We start from the raw sequence: 6071 nt of genomic DNA on the forward strand, positions 1-6071 counted from the left end.
CCCCCCAGATCCTGTCAAACTTTCCAGGACCTTACCAACCCTCTCCCCCCCCCTGGTCTCCATGCAGAACTTGCCTGGCCCCCAGTCCCCCTGACCCCCCATGGATCCCACCAGCTCCCCTGAATGCCACTCCCTGAGCTTGCTTGTCCCCAGTCAGGTGTCCCTACTAACCTCTTATCCCACTTACATTAGATTGGGTGGCCATTTTTAACTCAATCTAACCTCCCCTTACCTCCCTGAATGTACACACCCTTAGATTGCTCAGACCTGATTAAGTATGCCTTGTATTTGAAAGCGTGTCTGACTTTATCCTAACCGTGCAGTTGATCCAATAAAAGATAGCTAAAAAATTGTGTCCTATAATATCATGTAGCATGAGTTGCATTCCAGGGACGTGGAATTCCTGTTTTTATGCTACCAGATGATGCTTATGTCAATGGCTCAACTGACTACTAATGTATCATAGCAAAAATGTAGTTGTATGATAGTTTTCACTTGACCATCTTGTCCCACAAAATGTAGCAAATTTTGCTTCTGTAATATTTGTTTTGTTCACCCACAAATAGTGTGGTAAAGCCAATTAAAGAAAAACAATAGCATTAACACTCGTATTCAAATTTTTGTGCTTTTTCTGATGTCAAAAAACAGCATTCAGTATTCAAAACCTTTCTTTCTTTCTTTCTTTCTTTTGGACATGAAAATACTAACCTGCATATTTGCCTTTTTAAAGCAGATGGGACTGTGCAGCAGAACTTTACTTAAACATGGAAGTGACTATAAATGTATAACATAAAGTTCTAGATTAGTAGTGTACTTCAGATTATATCTCTATGCATGTTAACTCATCTTCCATAAAAAATTACTGTAGAAAAAGCAGACATTACAACTCTTAATCTCTTATTTCAATATTCTGAATAACTCACATACTTTACCTGTTAGGAACTTGAGAAGTTTGGTATAGATATAACTTTTTCATACTTTGAATTTAATGATAATCTGCCCAGTTCATTTATATATTTTTCTACCAAAATCTCTCTCTCTCTCTCTTTGTTTTATAGAGGGAGACATTTTGGTGTTCATTAAAGAAAGGGATTTACAGCTCTGCCTAGAGTCAGGAGATTTCATAAAAATGTCTTCGTAAATCTGCCAGTTTAATTCCACTTTGAATTAAAACATTTCTGTCATTTCAGTTCTAAACCTTTATTGACAAGAGCTTTCTAGTTGTTTGGATAAATATCTACCAGGGAATGTGACCAGAGAACTCCTTCAAGAGACAGGTTTGGAATGAGGTTTAGAGCTGTTAATCTCCAAAACAACAGATTATAATTCTATTCCCATGAGACAGCCATTCATTGGCTTCTGTTTCAATTTGCTTTGCCTCCTAAACTATTTTGTTGTGCAAACACCCTTGCAATTGTTCCCTGTCTTGGCGGTGTGTGCTGGCTGACTGGGTTGCTGAACCAGATCTCACCACTCTTAGTTTAGTGAGGGTCCCTGAGGCAGGCAGGGCAGGGCTGTTACATACTGGAAGGGTGTTGTACATGTTGGGCAGCCTGCTCTGTGGTTGTTCAGGTTGTACCTTCTCTGAGGATAAAGAGAGCCTTCCATTCCTCAGAACCTGCTGATCAGACTTCTTTCACTAGCACTAAATTATCACCCCTGCAATTAAAAATAAAGCTTTGGAAAAAATTAAAAAGATCATAACGTGGTTTGATCCCATCCACCCACAGCTCCTACTCAGGCTGCTGTGTGACTGCCTCCCTTCTCATCACTGATGTTTGTATTCCTCCATCAGTTATTGCAGCCTGTCCTCCACTACTACTTAGCAGCTGCAGCTGTACTTGGAAGAGACAAAAGGCAGTTAGACCTAAGATTCAATCTGAGAGACTCCAGGTGCTGCTCTATGAGTAGCCATGCAAGAAGGTTAATTTGGAAATCCTTATCAGTCACTGACATAGCTTTGCAAGTCATCCCTTCATCTAGATAGTGGTTCTTTTAGGACTCAAGACACCTCTTTAACAATTTGAAATTTAGTGGCACCCCATTTTAAAGACTAATTTATTTCTTATGGCCCTTATCTCCTTGCACCCTGTGATACCCTTAGAAGGATCTCACAGGGTGGCAGGGTAGGCAGGGCATCTCTGAGAGGGGGTGGTACACAGTGCTCAGAGTGGCAGGAGTTTCTGGGCAGGGCAGATTGGGGAGTGCGGGGGTGGGTAATTATACCCCATGAAGGAGGTATCTGTCCCTGCAGGAGGCAGAAGTGGGTAACAGTGGCCCCTGGTCCAGGGGCTGGGGCCAGGTGAGTTTGGCAGGTGTGGGACCCTTTCCATGATCTGCCTCCTCACTGACCCCCCGTCTGTACCTGAGGGGCTGACCATGGACCCTGCTACTGTCCCTGCTCTTCCAGGAACTTAAAATGCTGGGGCGCTTGGACACGTCAGGGGTTTAGTTCTCCCTAAATTGAAATGGTGGGTTTTTAACTCTGTCCATTGGCGATGTGTAGTGGGTGCATGCAGGTGCATGTGCACCCCCTGAGATTGGCAGTGCACTCCCTCAAAGAAGTGCTGCTGATACTGCTGGTGGCACCTGCAGGCAGTTACTCCCTCCCCCTCACTGCTGACACCTCTGGTGGTGTCTGTGCATCGTCGCCAATTGCCGCTGGCCGCTGCCGATGCTGCCGGCGGTATCTACAGGTGGTTGCCGACTCCTGGTTAGCGCTTGCCACCCCCACCTCCTGCTGCCAACAGCACCACGGCCACCTGCGGGAGCTCCCTGCTTGCCGCTGCCATGCCCCTACCACTGCCAATGCCACCTACAGGCGGTCACCATGCCCCCCCAGCCTCCGGGGGCATGCATCGTTCATGATTGTGTCGATTAAAAACCTACTGTTTCAATTTAGGGACTTCCATCATTGTGACAGAACAGCGATAGCCCCCGGCAGCTCACGCCCCCACCCCCCTGCCGCAGGCAGGCTCCACCAAAGGGAAAAAAAAGTGGTGAGGGACCTGATCCTTCCCTCCTCTCCTCCCTCCCAGAGCCTACCTGCCTCTCCTGCAGTTGTGGGGTGAGCTGCTAGTGGGCCCTGAGCTGCAAGGGGGCCCAGTGCTTCCCTCTGCAGTGGTGGTGCCCCCTGGGACTGCCTAGGTGTGCTGCTAGTGGGCAGGTGCTGTCACCACCAGGGGCCCCCACAGTTTAGGGTCTGCTGAGTGCAGCTCACTCCCCAGCCATGGGAAACATAGGTAGGCTTTACTGGAAAGCTGGCAGAAGGTAGATTCGGACTAGACATCAGGAGGCACTACTTCACAGTCAGGGTGGCTAGGATCTGGAACCAACTTCCAAGAGAAGTGGTGCTGGCTCCTACCCTGGGGGTCTTTAAGAGGAGGGTAGATGAACACCTTGCCAGGGTCTTTTGACCCCAGTGCTCTTTCCTGCCATGGCAGGGGGTCGGACTTGATGATCTGTTCAGGTCCCTTCCGACCCTACCAACTATGAAACTATGAAAAAAAAAACAGGCCCCTTGCCGCTTTATTTTTTTTCTTGGCGGAGCCTGCCCATGTGACCTGCCACCGGGTTGTGCAGCCACGAGCTGCGTGGGAGACCCGGTGCTTTCCTCTGCAGTAGCGGTGCCTCCTGGGGCCACCCGGGCAGATTGCAGGCAGCACTCAGTCCGATCCAACAGTGCATAGGGTGCTGGAAGCCAGGGTGTGCTCAGGGAAACTGAGGCTTGGCAGGCTTCCAGAGCCCCGTACACTATCCCCGCCGCCTGCCTGCCACCTAGGACCGCCCGGGAATGGGCTGGCTTGTCCTTGGGGCAGTGCAGGAAGGTGGCAGGAGGGTGGCTGGGTATGCTGGCAGCTGGAGAATTTGCGGGCATGGTGCATGGGATGTTGGAAGCCCGCCAAGCCCAGCTTCCCCAAGCATGTCTGGGCTTCCAGCACCCTGTACACTATCCCCACCACCATCTCCAGATGTATCACTGTAATTTGTTACATGGCAAGCTAAAATACATTGGATGTATGTAAAAAAGGTCAGTTAAATCAAAATATGCCACCACAGATGTACACTGCGATGAAAGTTAAGTACAATATGCCATTGCATGTGTACACTGACAATTAAATCACTAAAAAGAGCAGTTAAACTGCAAAAAGGGGAAATTTTATCACCTGTACAAGGGCCTTTCATCATGGAAGGAACCAGGCTGAAAAAGCATGGCCCTGCGTCTGTCTACCCACAGTAGAGCATGCTGCTCAGAGTCCAGGGATGCTCAGTGCAGGGGCTGTGCTTTTCAGCACAGCTCATTCCCCTGCTCCCAGAGCTGGTGGGGAGGCACTGCAGGGAGTGCTGCTGGAGCAGACAGGGTGTCTGGGGTCTGGAGGACCCAGTGCTTGACTCTTCTTACAGGGATCTTGCAGCACCTCAGAGTGTCATGGCACTCCAGTTGACAGATACTAATCTAGAAATATGATGCAGGCTTCATTAGATGGACTGCATTTATTTTGGATCCCATCTCTGCCTCCCTTACTCATGCTGATTAGTACTCAGAAAGATTTTCCATTAAAATTTGATACAGAAAAATGAGATTGAAGCTGTGAAGAAGCTGCACTGATATTACTCAGTTTGAGCAAGGGTGTCATCCCCTGATACTAATTTCTGTTCTACTTCCCCAGATTTTCTGCTTACTTTGTATAGCAAATGTTTATATCGGCAGCATGCAAGGGAGTTACAGAACTTGTCTGGGGTTTGGACAGTTATGAAAGGAGAGGCAGTTCTTCACTGACCATCAGAGATCTCTAAGATCCAGGGCTTGTCTGCTCCTAGCTACTCAGTCCTTGAAGATTAGGAGAACTTCTTCCCTTCCTGTGTTCCCAGTATTCTCAAGATTTATTCTCTCAGACATCACTACTGTTACCCTGTTCCCTTCTGTAAATGTTTTTACTGCTCAGGTGTCATTTTCATCGCAACTCTGAGTCTCCCAGGACAAGGGAAGACTCAATTTCTGCATAGTCTTTTGGCCTGATGTACAGTTGTAGGCTGCATTTTAGAAGGAGTGTACAGGGGGCCTGAAAATGGTAATTTAAAAATTATTGTTATCATTATCTCTGGCGAAGGGGGGCCCGATATGAAAAGTTGCCAAGAGACATGGTACGGTGCTGCATGCCAGGTGTCTATTGACTTTATTTAGCGGTATGACTTTTTTGGAGAAAGTTTTTCTGTTGTCTAACTGTTCTATCAATGAAACTTAGAAACTGCTATATGCAGAGACTAGGGTAGCATGGCTCCCCACCCCACTCCCTCTCCTGGCAGTGGTGGGATTATTGAAGCAGGTGTAGGTGAAGCAGCTGTCATGCTTTGCTGGGTGTTTGGGGCGGGCTGGTGTGGGCCAGAGGCATGGGCAACGGAGCGGGGAGGCAATGGACTGCTGCAGCTCAGTTCAATTTGGTTTGGCCCCGTGGCCCAGGAGTTCAGCCTGATCCAGCCCAGCCCTGTGGCCTAGGGGTGTATGCAGCGACTGGCCCACAGCAGCCTGCCCCAAGCACCTGGCACCACAGTGAGCAGGTGGCAGGTGACAGGTGCATTACCTCTGCCTGCCATGATAGTTTGCTCCACTGCCAGGAGAAGAGGGTTGGGCTGCTTCAAACCAGTCACTGCCTAGGCCCCTGGGCTCCAGGGTCAGGCCAGACCAGGCTGCAGTAGTCTATTACCTCCCCCACTGCTGCCCATGCCCCTTGCCTGCAGCAGCCTGCCCCAAACACCTGGTGCTACTGCAAGCAGGCAGTGGGTGACAGCTGCTTCACCTCCACCCACCACGATAATTTTGTTCTGCTGCTGCCACCACAGAGGGGGCGGCACACTGCAGCTGCAGCCCACCTGCAAACCATGGCTCCCACATGAGACTGGAGGCAGGAGGTGGCAGATGCTGCCCCCTGCCCTCTGGGGCCACCTCAACCCAGAAGGCAGTGGTGGGTCAGGCTCTGTAACTAGCCTCAGGTTCTCCCCCCTCACCCCCCCCAACCAGGTCACACCCCCCTCCCTTCCCCTTCCCAGTGGCTGGCTCGCTGCTCCTCAGA

At 49.6% G+C, this 6071-nt stretch overlaps 1 long non-coding RNA gene across 1 annotated transcript in view; it reads left to right on the forward strand.

The window, feature by feature from the left end:
• Positions 1-6071, forward strand: part of LOC132250384 (uncharacterized) — a 228995-nt gene that overhangs the window by 20143 nt on the left and 202781 nt on the right. The gene's annotated exons all lie outside the window — the stretch shown is intronic.

Source organism: Alligator mississippiensis, chromosome 4 (assembly GCF_030867095.1).
Source record: "Alligator mississippiensis isolate rAllMis1 chromosome 4, rAllMis1, whole genome shotgun sequence".
In the NCBI taxonomy this organism is placed as follows: Eukaryota; Metazoa; Chordata; order Crocodylia; family Alligatoridae; genus Alligator; species Alligator mississippiensis.